Source organism: Apium graveolens, chromosome 6 (genome assembly GCF_009905375.1).
Source record: "Apium graveolens cultivar Ventura chromosome 6, ASM990537v1, whole genome shotgun sequence".
In the NCBI taxonomy this organism is placed as follows: domain Eukaryota; kingdom Viridiplantae; phylum Streptophyta; class Magnoliopsida; order Apiales; family Apiaceae; genus Apium; species Apium graveolens.
In genome coordinates this window covers 37,107,705-37,128,482 of record NC_133652.1, presented here as the reverse complement: position 1 = coordinate 37,128,482, position 20,778 = coordinate 37,107,705, and positions in this window count along the sequence as shown.

The following is a 20,778-nucleotide window of genomic DNA, read 5'->3' as shown; positions in this document are numbered from 1 at the left end:
AACTAGGTCCGAAAACTGTTGACTGTATCTTTCGGGGCTATCTTGAAACCACTACAGCTATGAGATTTTTAGTATTAAAATCTGACATAGATGGCATAGTGGCAAACACGATAGTTGAATTTCGAGATGCTACATTCTTTTAGGATGTCTACCCTATGAAGACTGGAATACCTGAGACGACTTCTGAGGAAGATCTTACTCACACATCGATATCTATTTCTGATCATATGGAAAAGATGATAAATATGGGGGCAGAACCAAGTAGTAGCTCTATTTCTAAGGAAGTAGAGGAACCAAGGAGAAGTAAGCGTGCAAAGGTAGTTAAGGACTTTGGAGGTGATTTTTTCACTTATAATGTCGAGGAAGAACCTTTAACTTTTCGGCAAGCTATGGATTCTTCGGAGTCTAGGAATTGAAAGGGCGCTGTGAAGAGTGGAATTGACTCTATTGTTTCTAATGGAACCTGGGAGTTGGTTGATCTCTCTCCTGGGTGTTCTACTATTGGGTGCAAATGGGTCTTTAAGAGGGAGTTGAACCCTGACGGCTCAATAGATAAGTACAAAGCTAGACTGGTAGCTAAGGATTTTAAGTAGAGGGAAGGAATTGATTACTTTAATACATACTCTCCAGTTGCTAGGATAGTAACAATCTGAATGCTTATAACATTGGCTTCCGTCCATGGTCTTATTATCCATCAGATGGATGTAAAGACCGTTTTTCTTCATGGTGAACTTGAAGAAGAGATTTATATGGACCATCCTGAGGGATTTGTTACATCTGGAAATGAAAGGAAAGTATGTAAGTTGATCAAGTCCATCTATGGCTTGAAACAAGCTCCCAGAGATTGGCATAAAAAATTTGATGAAATTATATTGCCATTCAGTTATAAGATTAATGAAAGCGATAAGTGTGTCTACACTAAAGTTAAAGGTAGTGAGTGTGTTATCCTGTGCATATATGTGGATGACATCTTACTGTTTGGAACCAATATTGAGATTATTAACGAGATAAAAGAATTCTTGAAAAGGCACTTTGAAATGAAGGATATGGGTGAGGCTAGTATGATTCTTGGAATCAAACTGATTCAGTCAGCTGAGGGAATAACCTTGACTCAATCTCATTATATAGAGAAATCTATACTTGAGAAATATGGTTATTCACAGTGTAGAATCGCTAGTACACCTTATGATTCTAAAGTTGCTCTTGTCAAGAATACTTCAGGAGTGCATGTGTCTCAGTTAAGGTATTCTCAGATTATTGGGAGTTTGCAGTATCTAGCTAACTGTACTAGACCAAATATTTCATATTTTGTGTCTAAGTTGGCTAGATATATAAGATGTCCAAACAGAACTCATTGGGATTGTTATTCCCTAACAATACAACAAGAATTACAGAAGGGGGTTGAATGTAATTATGGCTTCTTTTGAGATTTATAAAAAATGTTCTAACTCAATATATACATATATAAGTGTTTTGATTTGCAAAGTGCGGAATAAGGAATTAAGTAAATCAAACACAAAGTAATAAAAACACAAGTCTTTAAAACTTTCTGGTGGATTTGAATGTATCCACCAGATATATATATATATATATATCGATTTGAGAACTCTGTGAAGCTCAAATTGGCTCACAGCTGCTTTACAAGTGAACAAACAAACTACAGAGAAATTCTTAATAGTTACAACTTTTTCTATTTCTTTTCTAAAATGTGTTTGCTTAGTTATTTGTTCTACTAGCTACACTTGGTTTATATATCACCAAGTTTATATGGTAATAAGTCAGGATAATAAAACAAAACCTATCAAGTCTAACTCCATGCTGCTTGATTACTCTATTCCAGCATCTTTAAATATCTTCATAATAGCATGGAAATGATAATGCTTCTTTGTTCTCAATTTCCTGCTAAACAGGCTGCCACATTCCTTTTGCAAACACCCAACGCATGTGACTGTGTTGTCACTGTCAATAAATATTTGAATTGATCATTCGTCGGGTACATTCTTGTTATCCGTCGGGTAGCTTGTTGATCATCCGTCGGGTAGTTTTGTTGATCATCCGTCGAGTAGCTTTGTTGATCATCCGCCGGGTAGCTATTTGAAACTTGACTCCATTTCACTTATGCAGAATTATAAGGCATCTTATATTTACAATTAATCAACCTATTTTGCATATCTACTAGTAGTCAACATGACTCATATGCTACTACAGAATCTACACAAAGTTGTTTGTAGAAATGTGCTACAATACTTATTATTACATAGCTACTCACTTGATGGATGTCAAATTATCATCCGTCGGGACTATATTGAATCATCTGTCGGGACTATATTTGATCATCCGTCGAGTGCTACAAAATTCACTAAGTTAAATCTACTAATGTGTTATGTATGTTTTATCATCAAGTTCACAACATATTCCTAACAATCTCCCCCAATTTATGTCTACTGAAATTGTAGCCATAAATTAAGAGAAACTTGATGAAAATAAAATACTCTAAAAATACAAATTGAAAATAGTAGATAAAACTGATAAGTGCTGCAATATTTACTGAAAATTGAACAATTCAAAGTATACAAAGAATAGCTCACAATCATTATCAAGGTGCTCCTCTAGTATGAGTATATAAGTCTATTTCCTTGATTGTCTAGGTTTCTTCCCAAGCCTCATGTTGTTCTCTTCTATCTGGTTTTGGAGTTGTGTATGGAATTCAAGTTCATCAGCTTCTGAGAGATCTAACATTCCTTGCATTTCCAACAGAGTCTCATTGCTAGAGATACTCAATTGGTCCTCCAATCTGAAAAATCTTCTAACTCCTTTTTCATCCATGAATTCCATCAACCAATAACGCCTCAAATACACTCTCTTTCCTGTGAAGGGAATAGATAGAGTTTTTGGAAGTGCATCTTTCACTCTATTACTCCTCAGCTCCTCAATCTTCTTTAGAACTGATCTTCTAGCAGTAACATGGTATCCAAAGTTCTTTTTGAAAGATGAGTAGATCTTTATTAGCACATATTGGCTTTCTAGAAGAATCCTGTGAAGTGGCCATATCATCTCTTTTTCTCCCTTGTATTTGAATACTAGTCTTTCAGGGAGATGTTTGTGAGCATCGATTCATCTAACTTCTTCCAATTCATCTAAGTAGAGGTTAATGTCTGAAAACTCTTTGATGTCATAGATGTACAGCATAACTCCTTTGTTGACTGTGGATTTAGATTTGACTAGGGTCTTGGATTTGAGAATCACTGGATTCACTTTCTTGCTAGCTCTTGTCTTTGTCTTCTTTGTCTTGAAGATAGGTAAATTTTGCTCAGGGATTGGCAAACTATCCCAGTCTACTGGCTCATTCTTAGAAATAATTGGCTCACCATGAATATCCTTGTTGGATCAACCACCTTGAATACTTCAAATACCACTGAGGGTTTTGATGTCTAAGTTGTAGTTGTAGGCTTTTAAGGAATTTGGTCTTTCTTTTCCTCATCATTAAAGTCCAATTTTCTTTTGGAGTGGAGCTTGTATCCGAATCTTCTTTTCACCTGCGGTTCTTCTTGCACTTCCTGATCCTTAGGTTCAGCAATTACAGTTGATTGTGTAGGAATTTCTGTTGTGGTTTTTTACAGCTTGAAGCTTGGCCAAGATAACAGCTTGCTTCTTCTTTTGCTTAAGCTTTTTAGCATCCAGAGCAGCTTGCTTCTTTTCTTGCCTGATCCTTTCTTTCTCCTCCTTCTTAGCTTCCACAAACATGGGGTGACCAGCCACCACACAAATTTCCTTACCATTTTTGTAAATCTTGGCTAATCTTCTTTTAAGTACTGAATCAGCTGGATCTTTGTAGAAGGCAATTGACCTAGCCAACAACTTCTTCTCATCTGGCCTAGGTGTCTCATACACAGTATCCATAGGGTTCTTGTCTGAAAATCTTGAATAGTTTCTTTTAGGCTTCATGATGAAATCTACTTTTGGAGATTTGATGCAAGATGTTTGGCCTTTTTCCAGATAATTCATACTCATTTCATTCACAGAAATATTCTTGAATTGAGAGTGATGAATGAATGTTCTGTCTGGCTTCTGAATTGGCCCAAACTTTTGTTGAATTTTTGCATCTATCTTTCTCCATTTTTCTTTTAACTCCTTCTCAGCTACTGCTACATCAATCTTTAGCAGTTTGTCATCCATGTTTAGTTTTGCTGCTGTTAGATTTATGATGTCAATGCTATCCATGACTGATGGCTTTGTGAAAGCAATTGTTGGCACAATTACTTTGCTGACTTGGATGTTTAACACTTTCTGCTCTCCCTCACTCCTTGATCCCTCTTGACTGATTGGGATAATAACATTTTCTTTCTCCCCCTTTTTGTTATCAGCAAGTTGAATAGAGGAAAGAGGTTTGTGCTACCACTAGCTTTTGAAGCAAGTCTGTGTACTGTGCTTGATGTAGATGAATAGATGTTAGAGAGGCTTCCATAGCAGTCATTCTTTTATCCAGGGAATCCACTTGAGTAGCAAGATCTGAGTTCTTCCTTAGCTGTCTTTTAATATCAATCATTGTAGCTTCTGGAAGTTTGGCATCCAATCTTTCAGAAATGTCCTTTTGTATTTGATCAATTTCACTTTTGATAGAAGTGACATCCTGATTGTGTTGAAATCCTTGGATTTGTTGTAATTGAAGAGAAGCAAGGTGTGCTTGTAGGAGCTTCTCGGTGCTGGCATTGGTTGTGGATTGAAGAGTAGGTTGTGTCTGACTGATTAATTGAATGAGGGTGGTCTTGAAATAATGTTCATCACATTGCTTTGAAAATGCCCAAGATGGCATACCGGATCTGGAACTAGGGCCTACTTCTCCCCCTATGTCCAGTGAACCCTCTTCACTATCATCACCAAAGAATTCTTCTGATCCACCAGCTTCATAATCTATGTCATCACCAGTTGTAGAAGGCATATCTATGATGGCATCCTTTGCCCTTTGCATGGATTGAGTAGTGTGCACCAAATTCAGCATCCTTTCTGCACTTTCATTGCCCTGTCCAGCCAAAAGTTGATATGCTGAAACAGGATGAGTAAATGTCTCAGCATCCAAAGAGGTGGAATCTATAATAGCTTGACTTTGCTGAGATAGGTCCTCTATATTTGCTTCATTGACATTCATTAACTCACTAATAATGATGTCCACCCTTATTTCTCATGTACCTGCTTTTCTCTCATTATCTCTCTTTTCTTGTATCAAGGGCTCCCCTTGGCTTCCCACCCTCATACCCTCACTTTCACCATTTAAGGTGGAACTCCTCTCATTCACTTTTGCCAGTCCTGAAGAAATGGACTGCATTTGTTCACTCTTTTTCTCTCCTTTTTCCTGGGAGAAATCCTGACTCTCACTCAATTCACTCCCTTCCCTCAGTCCTAAGAGTGATTGTATTACTACTAAGTCTTCTGCACTTGTGAGAATTGAAGAAATTTTAAGTTGTGCAGAGACACCCGACGGATGAGGAATATCCATCGGGATAGTAGTTTGGCTATCCGACGGATGACTGCTGTTATGCTTATCCGTTGGGATACAATCACTACTCGACGGATGATGAATATCCATCGGGATGGAAGAAATAAATGAGTTTGGAGTGGAGACTATTGTAGACTCTGTGCAGATTGATGATAATTTAGGCACATAAGTTTCAACAGTCTCAGAAAGAAATGGCAAGTGAGCCAACAAATCATCTAAAAGATGATGCTCACTTGCTTGGATTTTTGGCTTCTCCAAGAGAGTTAAAGATGGAGAATTTGGAAGTGATGTATTTATCATGTCAACATCCAGTGAGTATGTGGGAGAATTTGGTGTATCAGGTGCTTCAATTATAAGAGATTTTGGCTGTGACTCCACATTTATTGGAGCCACATCAATCCGACTTTGAGATGGTGCAGTGACTGGGTCTTTAACACCAGTTTGCACTGTGTGTGTACCATGTGCATCCCCAAGGGTTTTTGATCTTTTCTTTCTAGCATAAGTTTGAAGTGAGCTAGTGTCCCTACCCATTTTGGCCTGTGCTCCTGGTTGGGAGCTTGTTTCAATAGTGACATCCTTTTGGGATGATGAAACTAGTAATGAGCTTATTTCCTTATTAACAATCACAGTTTGTTGGGAAACTGTGGTGTGGCTAGGTTTGGGTATTGTCTTCTCACCAGCCTTATTCTTAGGGATTCTTTGATTTTTACCCTGTCCCTCACCTTTCTCACCCACCTTCACACTCCCCTCTTTTTGTTTAGTGGATTTTGCAACTGGTTTCTTTTGAAAGAAACCAGAGGGGGCTTTCTTAGTTTTGGATTTTGAAGTGTGTGATTTAGTAGCTTGGGTAGGCATTTGTTTGGTCATTGACACAGATGCCATTGCTATATTTGAAGGCAAAGAAATGTGTGAGGTTGGAAGAGTGGAGACAGTGGAAATTACCTCACTTACCTGAGGTCCCTCCATTACTAGAAAATAGTAGAGGGGCACCTCTTTGTGGTGGTATGCTCTATTAAGATCTGCAATTATTCTTCTTTCTTGAACCCAACAATTTAGCTTGTTGGTTGGGTTCTCAATCACAATATTCTCAATGAGATGGTTAGCAAGCATCATGAAAAATCTAGCATAATAAACACTTTTACCTCTCTTATTGAGTTCTCCTAACTTAAAGCCTAACTCAAACAAAACCAAGTCACTGAAATTAAAGTACTTATCAGTAACTAGCATGTAAAGCATATTAAGCATGGATATGTTAATAGAATCAAAGTTGCTAATTTTACCAAAAAACACTTTAGTTACCACATCACACAGATAACTTCATTCTTTCCTAAGCCCCAACCTTCTAATTTCACTTAATTTAGAGGTAGTGAGTGCATAGCCCATGGAATTAAGCATGTAAACTATATCAGTGTCTATTTTTGGAGCAGTAACAGTATTATCAGGAATTCTAAAGCATGCTTTGACAATATCACTGTTAATGCAAAACCGCTTTCCTTTAAGAGTGAATGTGATGGTCTTATCAGTTGAGTTGTACACTGCAGTTGTCCATATCTCCTCTAAAACCTCACAGTAGATGGTGGGAGATTCCAGCATAGCATAGTTGAGTTTGCAGCCTTTCACAAAATCCATCATTTTGTGATAGTTTTCAGACTGTTGAATCTCCTTGTTCACTAGAGCTGTGAAGTTGTTCTTCTCATATATGTACCCAGTTTGAGACATGATTTTGACGACTGGTGCCATTGTCATAGATTGAGAAATTTGCAGAGAAAGTATTGAGAAAGAAAGAAGTTAGAGCAATTGAAAATTGAGAGTTATAAAAGAATAGAATAAAAGCGAATTATGCTTTTATACTATCTCAGAAATACACTGTCAAAAATAATAAAGTAAAATAAAGTGACCAATGAAAATTGCCCAATATAGCCGTTTAAAAATGAATAAACTGTAAAAATTCTGTCACTTATCCGTCGTGTCATGCTTACAAACTGTAAGTATACTCGATGGATAATGGTCAGAGTTTTAACGACTAGGATTGAGACAATTCGACGGATGAGGATCAATCAATTATCCGTTGAGTTATAAAATACTTCAAAAAAAATAACTGATTATTGTAACGATTAATATACCGATGGATGATTAAACTCGATGGATAATGAGCATCCATCGGGATGTAAATTTTGACTTAGCCAAAATTTCATCTAAAGTAGAAAAATCAATTAAGTTTCTGGCTGCACAACAACTTGCAAAATATCTGAAATGATTCAAGAATAATTAAGCATACATAACTCACTTACCAACCTTGAAAAGGTGGACTCATCAAGCGGCTTGGTAAATATATCTGCAAGCTACTTTTTACTTGGAACAAAATGAAGTTCCACAGTACCATTCATCACATGTTCCCTTATGAAGTGGTACTTGATGTCTATGTTTCTTGAATGCTGCACTGGATTTTCAGTGGTGGCAAATGCACTTGTGTTATCACGGAAAATGGGAAATCAATCCACTTGTAGACCGTAGTCCAGCAATTGGTTTTTCATCCATAAAATCTGTGCACAGCAATTACCAGCTGCAATATATTCAGCTTCAGGTTAGAAGAAGAGACTGAATTTTGATTTTTACTGAACCAAGACACAAGCTTGTTCTCTAGAAATTGACAGGTTCCTGTTGTACTTTTTATGTCTATTCTACAACCTGCATAATCTACATCTGAATAACCAGTCAGATCAAAACTGTAACACCCCCAAATCCGGGGTCGGGGATCCGGGTTGTCACGAGTTCCATTTCCCTTAATAACACCCAATCTTAATAATTACTCAACTACTCTGTACTGTGACCCCACAATAAACACACACACCACACGTTATAGTCTCAGAGATGAACATCCAAAAATAACCACAAGTCATTTTTTTTATTCCACAATTATCTGCCCATACACCTTAAAAGGTTTTCTGAATAAATTTACATTTCTTTGCCATTATTACAATTCATAAATATACATAAATCTGGTACATCAAAAGTTGAAAGCCTAGCCTATTGGTAGTTCCTACCTCAGCTACGGCGGCATCAATGCTTCTAGAAAACTGCGGAACGTCTCCTAATCGCTTGCGAATCGGGAGCTTGGTCCTGTTCATTTTTTCTATCTGTTGTTGTGTGATGAAAGAAGAAAGCAAGGGTGAGCAGCAAGCCCACCAAAATAATATGTATAATGATTAACAATATGAGCCTTCTCATAGTACTCATGAAAGTCTTGGTCAAAAGAAATGAGCCAAGTTGATATCTTAATGCGATGAAGTCGCAAAATATTCAGTATATATATATACATATATACTTTTCAAAATATTGGAAGTTCTCTTCCATGCATAATATAAACAAGTCCCTGTGTATAACTGTATAAAAAATATCGTTGCAAGGTGACCTCATATATCTAACCTTGTCTCAACGTTTTTCTGAAAATCTTTGTCATTCATAAGACAATTATTAATTAGATATAAGTTTAAAAGATGAAGTTACAAGATACCCCAATATACTTATATCTTTCCCAAATACTACTTGAACTACCACCGTTCAAGTTATAATCAGTTTCAAAAGTTCATCACATAGATGAGACTACAAGACAAGATTTGAATAGATTCAATCTTTGAATATCATTATAAATAATAAAGTTACGAGATACTTCATTAAGTCCCGACATATATATACACCTATATATATATATACATTTCCTGAAAACCTCTGTCATGTAAAGTATGAACAAAATTACAATATCCAATAAATTTGGAAAGGAAGGAATTTTGGCATAAACCTGATATCTTGCTGATCAGGCAAAGATACCAATAAGTAACATTTTCTACTAGTAGATGGACGAATTCCCCACTGGTCATCACCCTGGTCGTAATAGGACCTTATGCTGGACTGCCACTCAGCCACTTATGCATTTGATGGACTCCCACTGAGCCACTTACACTATCATGGACGCCCACTGAGCCCATGTTGCTTATGCCGACTCAATAGATGGACTTACTTCCCGAACGTTGGGTAAGTAATCAATTCATTTACCAAAACTGCAACCTTGTTGCGAATATAAAATACACCACAGAGCCGGATCCCTCAGGTTTTGAGCGAGTATTTAAATCCCCTTAAAAAGGAAGATCTTAAATATAAAAATGAGTTTTGGGATCCGCTCTAACTTTTAAAAATCATTTTGAAGACTCGAAAATACTTTAAAGAGTGTTTGGAGTAAAGCTGATTTAATGAAGTAAATCAGTCCCCAGTATATTTAGAAAATGTCTGAATATTATTATTTAAATAATATTCCCATAAAGAATAATCTTTATAAAAATAATCGAAGTAGAAGTATTAAAACTTATACTTGAAATGAATATTAAATAACCAAAGATATACTTATACGAAAGTACTATCTTTATTTGAATAATCAAAGATAAGTTTGATTATCGACACCTTATTCTTTAATAAAATAAAGAACATATCTCAGCAAATAATCGGAGTCATAGATCCTCAAATGAATATTCAAATAATATTCATTAAATAATATAAACTGAGTCATAAGCCCTCGAATGAATATTCAAATAATATTCAATAAATAATATAAAAGAGTCATAAGCCCTCGAATGAATATTCATAATAATATTCATTAAATAAAATAAAGTTATCGAATAAACCTTATTCGATTAATAGTTTTGAAAACTATAACCATATATATATATATAAATATATATGTATATATATACATATATACAAAATCTACTCGGGATCCTCGGCTCCCGGTTTTTTAGAAAATGTTTTCACCTTTTGGGTCCCTATACTAAGGGTATATGCAAGTTACCGCTATCCTCTAGCATAAGTATTATCAACTGAACCAATCAGATATATATGGCAAGAATACGAAACAGGCATGCATATGTACCATATAACATGCTACGATATATCGCAAGAATTTGCTATAACAAATATGCATTTATCGCAAGATAATGCATATCCATATATACATCACAACAACAGTTATAACGGGTAGAAAACTTGCCTGAGCGACTTGGGGTGATAAAAGGCTCGGGACGAGTTTGGTAACCTATAAACAACAAGTAAGTTGGAATTAAACCAAAGTCACTTGTAAATCTATACTTTAACAAACTTAGACTCTAACGCTTATTTTGCGCTTACTGATTCACTTAAGTCACTCGAGTACCCTCGGCTCCACCATTTTTAATAATTTAACCTTTACGAGTTTTAAGGCGATTCCTTCGCGAGTGTCTTACCAACTGCCTAACACACTTACCATAAATGTTTCATACCTTAATTAACCCTTTTTGGTCTTTAACCTATGTTTCAAAGTAAGGCGAGGGGAAAAGTTTCGTTCGCGAAATGCCGTTACTTGAAACGGTCGTTTCTCCTAAACCGTGCATCGGAATCGAACGAACTACATATCAAAACGAAGCTCGTAGCACGAACTATCTAAACATGGAAATGGTCATAATCTATCAGGGGGTTCTCGGGTCCTAATGTTATGCACAAAAACAGTCTAAAGAAAATCGGACGTTACGACGGCTATGTTTACGCGATTTCCCAATTCAAAACCATTCAAAACCAACCCAATTCAACCTCAATCCAACATACAACCAACATCCATCCTTATCACATCATAAAAACCCCAACCAATTCAATTTTAACATTCATACTTATGCCTAAGCTTGAATTTAACTATACTACATTCTTTTAACCAAAACAACAAGATTTACCAATCCGATTCAATACCATTTCAATCCCAAACTCTAAATCACAAACATCAAGCTACAATATCACCCTACTAATCAAAATCATCTTATAATATATAGGAATCTAGGGTTTGGAGATGATATACCTTCCTTGAAGTGGTGGGAGGAGCTAGGAAGCCTTAAGAAGCTTTGAGAAGTCTTAGGAATGCTTGGATCTTCAAGGAAATCAAGAAAAATTTCAAGTTAAAAACTTGAAAACACTATTCATTATCTTCTTCTTTGATTAAATGAAGAAGATTGAGAAGGAATTGATGGCTTAAACTCATGATATAGCCCTAACTAAGCATAAGGATGATTAGGGAATTAACTCACCAATTTAGGAAGCTTGGATCTTAGATTTTGAAATTCCTTGCCTTTAAAATGTTAAAAAGCCGAGAGCATGAAGAACAATGCCTTGGTTTCTTGATTTTTGATTTTGATGAAAGTGATTTGCTTGGCTTGGTTGATTGGTTTTGTGTTTGATTTAGTTAATTACCTTGTTGCCCTTGATTTTGTGTGGTTAAAAAGCCACCACATCTCCTTCCTTCCCATGTCATGCCCATGTCATGTGGTGATGTCATCCTTCCCTCCTTGTCCTCTTCTCATTGGTTGGGTGACATCACTCTCTCTAATCCCTTTGATTAACTTCCTAATTGTTTGCCTAATGACCGCTGATCTGTTATACGGTTCGCTTAACTTTCGTTCTCGTTTATCGTTTGAAGGATCATACCCGGGATCTTATTAATTAGGTTCCCTTAACCTTTCTCAATACATTATATTCCTTTTTATGATCCTCTATTATAATCCTTTAATTTAAATCCTTTTTATCCTGTTACCTTATACTCAATTCTCTCCGTATCTAGTGGATTTCGGGGAAAAATCAAAGTGTTCGGATTTGGATTCTGACGATCTTTACATACACTTATATCCCATATAAAGTACTAATAAAATCTCAGAATATCCATATCAGAACCCCTACATAGTGTGGCATGAAAAGTTTTCTCATTCAGCATAGTCTGCAAAATCACTATTCATAAGGGTTTCAAAAATTTCCAAAAATTGGGGTTATTACAAAAACCATAATCTCTAGGGTACCAAATGCCAAGTTTTGGTATTCTCTTGAGATATCTGAAAATTCTCTTAATAACTACTAAGTGAGATTATCTAGGTTTAGCCTGAAATCTAGCACAAATACAAGTAGCAAACATTATATATGGCCTACTAACTGTTAAGTACAGAAGTGAGCCAACCATGCCCATATAGCTTGAAATATCCACAGACATTTCAGTAGTGTTTAATTCAAGCTTAGTTGTAGTGGCCATGGGAGTTTTTGTAGATGTGCAATCCATTAGATCAAACTTCTTTAAAAGAACATGAATGTATTTAGTTTGACTAGTGAATATTCCATCACTAACTTGCTTAACTTGTAAACCAAGAAAGTAAGTTAGTTCTCCCATCATGCTCATTTCATACTTACTTTGCATCAGTTTGGCAAACTTTTTGCAAAGTTTTTCATCTGTAGAGCCAAAAATAATATCATCTACATAAATTTAAACAAGTATACTAGAGCCATTAATATTTCTAAAGAATAAAGTTATATCAACAGTACCTCTTGTGAAGTTATTTTCCAAAAGAAACTTTGATAAAGTGTCATATCAAGCTCTAGGTGCTTGCTTCAGTCCATAAAGTGCTTTCAAAAGATAGTAGACATGATTTGGGAAATTTGGATCTTCAAAACTAGGAGGCTGGCTAACATAGACTTCTCCCTCCAAATCTCCATTCAGAAAAGCACTTTTAACATCCATTTGATAGACCTTGAAATTGGCATGAGTTGCATAGGCTAAGAAAATTCTGATGGCTTCAAGTCTTGCAATAGGAGCAAAAGTTTCACCAAAATCTATTCCTTCTTGTTGACAATAGCCCTTAGCAACAAATCTAGCTTTGTTCCTGACTACTATGCCATTTTCATCCATCTTATTTCTGAATACCCATTTGGTGTCTTTTGGATTCTTTCCTTTGGGCTTGGGTACCAGCTTCCATACCTTATTCCTTTCAAATTGGTTTAGCTCCTCCTGCATAGCTATAATCCAATCAGGATCCAACAAAGCTTCTTCTACCTTCTTTGGTTCTTTCTTAGATAGGAAGCTGCTGTATAGACATTCTTCTTGAGTTTCTCTCCTTGTTTGAACTCTATAAGATGCATCACCAATGATGAGCTCAAAAGGGTGATCTTTAGTCCATTTTCTTTGTTGAGGCATATTAGCTCTAGATGAAGAGGCCTCATTGTTGTCTTGATATGTGACTGAGTTTTGATTATTAGAAACTCCCCCTGAGTTTGTAAATCTTTGATTTGAGAAAGGAGAGCTTTCTGTAAGTGATCTACTCTGACTTCCAGCTTCTCTTGATGACCCGACGGATGGTGCACTTTGTGTTCCGATGGATGAAGCTGATTGTCTCCCGACGGATAAGGTAGATTGTCTCTCGACGAATGAAGCATTTTGCAACTCGACAGATGTTGAATTATGTGCTTCATTAGTTATAGATTCTTCTGCATTATCTGTATTCACTGTTTCTTGATCACTTTCATCATCACTGTCATCTCTAACCATCTCCACATTATCAAACTTGAGGCTTTCATGAGAATCTTCATCTTGCAGTCCTTCAATCTTTTTATCGTCAAACACAACATGTATTGATTCCATAACAATGTTGGTTCTTAAATTGTAGACTCTATATGCCTTTCCCACAGCATATCCAACAAAAATTCTTTCATCTGCTTTAGCATCAAACTTCCCATATTGATCAATTTGATTTCTCAAGATAAAACATTTGCAGCTAAAGACATGAAGAAAATTTAGGGTTGGTTTCTTGTTCTTGTACAATTGGTAGGGTGTCATACACTTTTCTTGATTAATTAAAGAAATATTCTGAGTGTAGCAGGCAGTATTCACAGCTTCAGCCCAAAAATATGTTGGTAACTTTGATTCTTCAAGCATTGTCCTTGCAGCTTCAATAAGAGATCTGTTCTTTCTTTCCACTACTCTATTTGTTGTAGAGTTCTTGCTGCAGAAAACTCATGCATTATCCCATTTTATTCATAAAATGATCTCATCACAAAATTCTTGAACTCAGTTCCATTGTCACTCCTGATTCTTCTTACTTTAAAATCAAGATGATTGTTGACTTACCTTATGTGATTGATGATGATTTCACTAGCCTCGTTTTTAGACTTTAGGAAATATATCCAAGAGAACTTTGAGAAATCATCTACAATTACTAGGAAAAATCTTTTTCTTGAAATGGACAACACATTGACTGGACCAAATAGATCCATGTGTAGCAATTACAAAGGTTCTTCAATTGTTGAATCAAGCTTCTTTCTGAATGATGCTTTAATCTGCTTTCCCTTTTGATAGGAATCACACAATCCATCCTTTGAAAACTCCACTTGAGGAATGCCTCTAACCAGTTCTTTCTTGACAAGCTCATTCATGGTCTCGAAGTTTAGATGAGACAGCTTCTTGTGCCATAGCCAACTTTCATATTGACTTGCTTTGCTGAGAAGACAAGTGACAGATTCTACATTAGATGAGTTAAAGTCAGCTAGATACACATTTCCTTTTCTCACTCCAGTGAGAACCATTTTGTTGCTTCTTTTGTTTGTCACAACACAGGCTTCTGAATTGAAGGTTACTGAATTGCCCTTATCACAAAGCTGGTTGATACTCAACAGATTGTGCTTGAGACCATCCACTAGGGCAACCTCTTCAATGATGACATTGTCTTTTGAAATCAAGGCACATCCCACAGTAGAACCCTTGCTGTCATCTCCAAAAGTAATACATGGGTCAGCTCTGTCCTTGAACTCTGTGAGCAGGGTAGAATCTCCAGTCATGTGCCTTGAACAGCCATTATCCAGGTACCAAAGATTCTTTCTGTTTCCCTGATTACTTGAAGAACTTGTTTTCGTTTCATCAGACTTGGCCATGAGGGCTAGATTGACATAGCTTAAATTCTCATCTTCATCCAATCCATCAGCTGCCCAGTCATTTTCCTGTGTAATGAAAGCCCTTTCCTTTTGCTTGAGCAACTCAAAATATTTCTGTTTATAATCAATAGGCTCAAACTTCTTTATGCTGGAATCTGACTTTCTACACTCACTGGCAAAATGCCCTGTCAAGCCACATTTGAAACATTTGAATTTTGGATTTATCCACCATGTTTCTACTTGGCTTGGCTGTTCCAAAGTTCTTTTTAAACTTGAGCTTGGAAAATCTTCTAAAAAGGAATGCTAAATACTCATCAATATCATCCATGTCATCTTGGCTCAAATAATCTTGATTTTCAGCTACCAGCCCTTTGCCCTTGTTCTCACAGACCTTTGAAGTAGACTCAACAGCTTCTACCTTCATCTCTTTCTCTTTCTCTAACTCAGCAACCAGTGCTATGGACCCTCCTTTCTTCCTTCCTTTCTCCAACCTCTCATCTTGCTCTATTTCAAGCTCATAAGTCTTCATGATGCCATACAGTCTCTCCCAGGTAAACTCCTTGTAATCCTCAGAATTTCTCAATGAGACTGTCATTGGTTTCCACTCCTTTGGAAGAGATCTAAGGAACTTGAGGTTGGAGTTTTTGTCTGATAGACTCTTCCATGCAACTTCAAAGTATTTAGTAGTTTTTGAAATCTACTAAAAATATCAGTGAGAGACCCACTATCTTCACAGTGGAAGTGCTCATATTGCTGAATTAGCAGTTGCATCTTATTCTCCCTTACTTGCTCAGTACCATCACAAATAATCTGAATAGTGTCTCAAACCTCCTTGGCTATTTTACAGTTAATGATGTTATCAAACATATCACCATCAACTCCATTGAAGAATATATTCATGGCCTTCTTGTCTTTCCTGACTTGCTCAATATCAGGATCTGACCATTCATGCCTAGGCTTGGGAACAGATGGTTCATTGCATGTTGCAGCTCTCATTGGTACGTGAGGACCTCTCTCTATGCAATCCACATAGGCCTCATCTTGAGAAAGAAGATGTAGATGCATTTTCACCTTCCAGTGGTGATAATTGTCTTTGTCCAGAAAATGAATTTTAACTCCAACATCCTTCTTGTTCATCTTGTTGTTTGTTATGATCTTTACACTCTTTGTACTTCAAGAGCTTACTCTGATACCAATTATTATTCCCTAAAAATATAACAAGAATTACAGAAGGGGGTTGAATGTAATTCTGACTTCTTTTGAGATTTATAAAAATGTTCTAACTCAATATATATATATATATAAGTATTTTGATTTACAAAGTGCGGAATAAGGAATTAAGTAATCAAACACAAAATAATAAAAACACAAGTCTTTAAAACTTTCTGGTGGATTTGAATGTATCCACCATATATATATATCGATTTGAGAACTCTGTGAAGCTCAAATTGGCTCATAGCTGCTTTACAAGTGAACAAACAAACTACAGAGAAATTCTTACTAGGTACAGCTTTTTCTATTTCTCTTCTAAAATATGTTTGCTTAGTTATTTGTTCTACTAGATACACTTGATTTATATATCACCAAGTTTATATGGTAATAAGACAGGATAATAAAATAAAACCTATCAAGTCTAACTCCATGTTGCTTCATTACTCTATTCCAGCATCTTTGAATATCTTCATAATAGCATGGAAATGGTAATGCTTTTTTGTTCTCAATTTCCTACTAAACAGGCTGCCACATTCTTTTTGCAAACACCCAACGCATGTGACTGTGTTGTCACTGTCAACAGATATTTGAATTGATCATCTGTCGGGTACATTCTTGTTATCCGTCGGGTAGCTTGTTGATCATCCGTCGGGTAGCTATGTTGATCATCCGTCGGGTAGCTTTGTTGATCATCCGTCGGGTAGCTTTGTTGATCATCCGTCGGGTATCTTTGTTGATCATCCATCAGGTAGCTATTTGACACTTGACTCCATTTCACTTATGCAGAATTATAAGACATCTTATATTTACAATTAATCAACCTATTCTGCATATCTACTAGTAGTCAACATGACTCATATGCTACTACAGAATCTACACAAAGTTGTTTGTAGAAATGTGCTACCATACTTATTATTACATAAGCTACTCACTCGATGGATGTTAAATTATCATCTGTCGGGACTATATTGAATCATCCGTCGGGACTATATTTGATCATCCGCCGAGTGCTACAAAATTCACTAAGTTAAATCTACTAATGTGTTTTGTATGATTTATCATCAAGTTCACAACATATTCCTAACAGGGATGCTCTTGATAGAGTACTTAGGTATCTAAAAGGAACAATGTACCTTAGTTTACACTACATGAGATTTCCTGGTGTGCATGAAGGGTACATTGATGCAAGTTGGATAGCTAAGAAGTCTGGTTCCAATGGAGTGACTGGATATGTGTTCACCTTGGCAGGTGGAGCAATATCCTGAAAGTCAAGCAGACAGACTATAGTGACTCGGTCTACATTTGGGACTGAGTTGTGTGCACTAGATTCCACAGGGACGGAGGCTGAATGGTTACACGGACTTATATCTGCGATACCTATAGTAAGCAAATCGCTTCCTGCTATTGCTATTCACTGTGATAGTCCAACAACTATCGACAAGATTAGCAGTAAAAATCATAATGCTAAAATGAAGAGACACATCCAAGTTAGACTTAAGTCTATAGGGGGTTTAGCGACTGATAGGATTATTACTATAGAGTTCATAGGAACTCAGAATAATATAGCTGATCCTTTGACTAAAGGACTAGAACCTGCAGTGGTCCTCAAGTCAAGGTTGAGGATGTGATTGTCAACCCATCATAATCCATCAATAGTGGGAACCCAATACACATGAGAGGAGATCTCTCAAAGTGTATTCAATGTGGTAATTGAAAGGAATATATCCTAAGTCCAATCATGTATTAGGATTTAGGAATAACTCTTTATGTAATCTGTTTTGATTTCATTGATTTTAATAAAAGACTTGTTTTGTTTTTATTATGGGCTCTATCTATTTAAGTGTTTAAATAAGATATACCATAGTTTAGAGTAAAGCTTTTTATGGATTATGATGAGATCATAATAGTGAGACCTAAAAGATGATAACTCTAAACTTAAATAGTTCCTGGTCGTAGGATTACTAACTGATAATTAATAATCCACAAAGATCGGTACATACTATGTTTGCTTCATTATGAAGGATGTCTGTTCTCATAGACATTTGTGTGGTGACACTATAGCTAGTATGTAGGTGCTTATTATAGAATAAGTTCACTGAACATGACTCGCACAGTTGAACAACTGATGGAGTTCACTCACGTGTCAGCAGTTGTTCACATAGTGATAGTTGTACAAGTATCCTTAGACTTGAGGTCATCATAGTCATCTTGTGTACACTGAACTATGCTTTGGTTTAGTTCTTAGTCTCCAGGGACAATTATTAGGGCTCTACTGGGTATAGGAATTTGTACACGAAGATAGTGTATGATCAATAAAGGATCTACCCCTTCCAGTGAAGGAAGCGAATGTTCAAGGCTGATCCACTTATGCTAGTTCGGGAATCTCTGGCCAGAGTGAATGAAATTAAAAAGGAGTTTCTAATTTGCATAGAACTACGCATAGTAAATGGTAAGCAAGTGATTAAATTAGATAGGCTTGACATGAGATCCATGCCTTGTATTTAATCGGGACATTATAGGGTAGAAGGAGTTTATTGTACGGTAACTATTCGCTGAATAGGTTCTTGGTATTCTAAGCAGTGAATTCATATTATCCGGATAGTCGCGATATGCTGAGTAGTATCCCTCACGATGTAGAATAAATGTGATTAATTAATTAATCATATTTAATAAATTAGAGAATTTATATAAATAATGATAAAATAGTTTTATTATTATTTATTTCTACTACCGGCTTAATATTGAACCTACAGGGTCACACCATAAAAAGAGAATGATTTAATGGTGGAGGAATTAATTAATAATGGCTAATAATTATTTATTTGTGAAATAAATAATTAATTGGCAAATTTAATAATTAATTAAATGAGATTTAATTGATTATAAATTAATTAAGAAAAGTTCTTAATATTATTAATTAATAATTTAATTTTTGGAAATTAAATTAAGAGAGAGAATTATTTCTAAAGTGTTTAGAAAAAGGATTAATAATTAAAAGGTGTTTTAATTATTAATGAGAATAATAAATGAGATAATAATAATAATATTTATGGGAAAATTTCAGCTGAAAATTTTGCCTATAAATACATTATTATAGACCCTATTTTTATTCGAACCGACGAACCCCAAAACCCAAAAAGTTTGGAAAACCCAATTCTCTCCACCTCCTTCCTCCTCCTTAACATCGTTTTCTTGGTGGATACCGGTGGAGTACTTCACACTTGAGGAGCAACTGCTAAGGATCTCTGATCGTTGTCTCCAAATTATTTTAAAGGTTAGATTCGATCCCTCGAATTTTTATTCATGATCTGTATGCTTTTATTTGAATTTTATATGTGTAAAAGTGTTTTGCCATGCCCCCGCTGCGTTTAAAATCCAACAATGGTATCAGAGCCAGGTTGTATGCATATAGATCTGTAGTAAAAATTTCAGAATTTTATGTGCTTGTATGAATTAATTATGATTTTTACAAGTTATATCATGGTTTAATTTTGTCTGATGAGAAATCGTTTCTCTAAATAATTTTGAATGTTGATCTGGGTTCTACAAGTGTTGTAGATCGTCTGGGTATTTTTTTTCATATTTTTAGGATGTATAGATTTTTTATTATGAATTTTTGAAGTTCTTGTAGTTAAAATTCGTAATTAAATAAGTAAATATATGTATATATAGTATATATATATATGTTTGTGTATATCTGTACATCTGCATAGTTTGTCTACTGTTACTGCTGCACGGGACAAGACAGACAAGTACAGAGAATGTCAGATCAGGCGGCACGACGTTCGAGAAGAAAAAGATGGCGGCTGCTGCAAGAAAGGAAAAAAAAATAGGGGTGTCGCGCATTCCGGGAATGCGTTACACCGGAATGCGCGATACCCATGTGGCGCATTCACGGAATACGTTACACCTTTTAATTGGTTAAAAGGGCTGTAACGCATCACCGGAATGCGTTACAGGTCTTGTAACGCATTCCTGTAATGCGTTACAGCCCGACTGTTTACATTAAAATTGATTTTCTGGGAGTTTCGTAACTCCGTTTTAGGCGTGCAATATACCGTTGGATTCGTTTTTCCGAGACGGATCTAATGGAGTGATAAATTTTAGTTTATATAAAAGTTTTGAACTGTTTATATTTCCATGAAGTGTTTTAAGCTATTTTTGACTGTTTTAGTTGCTTTTAAATGCTTCATGTGATACATAGAGATGTATAATGCTTAGACTAATGTGCTAGATGATATAACATGCCTACCTTGATGTTTATTCATGTTGATATATGTGATATATGCTTAGTTTATCATGCGATGATAGATTTAGGT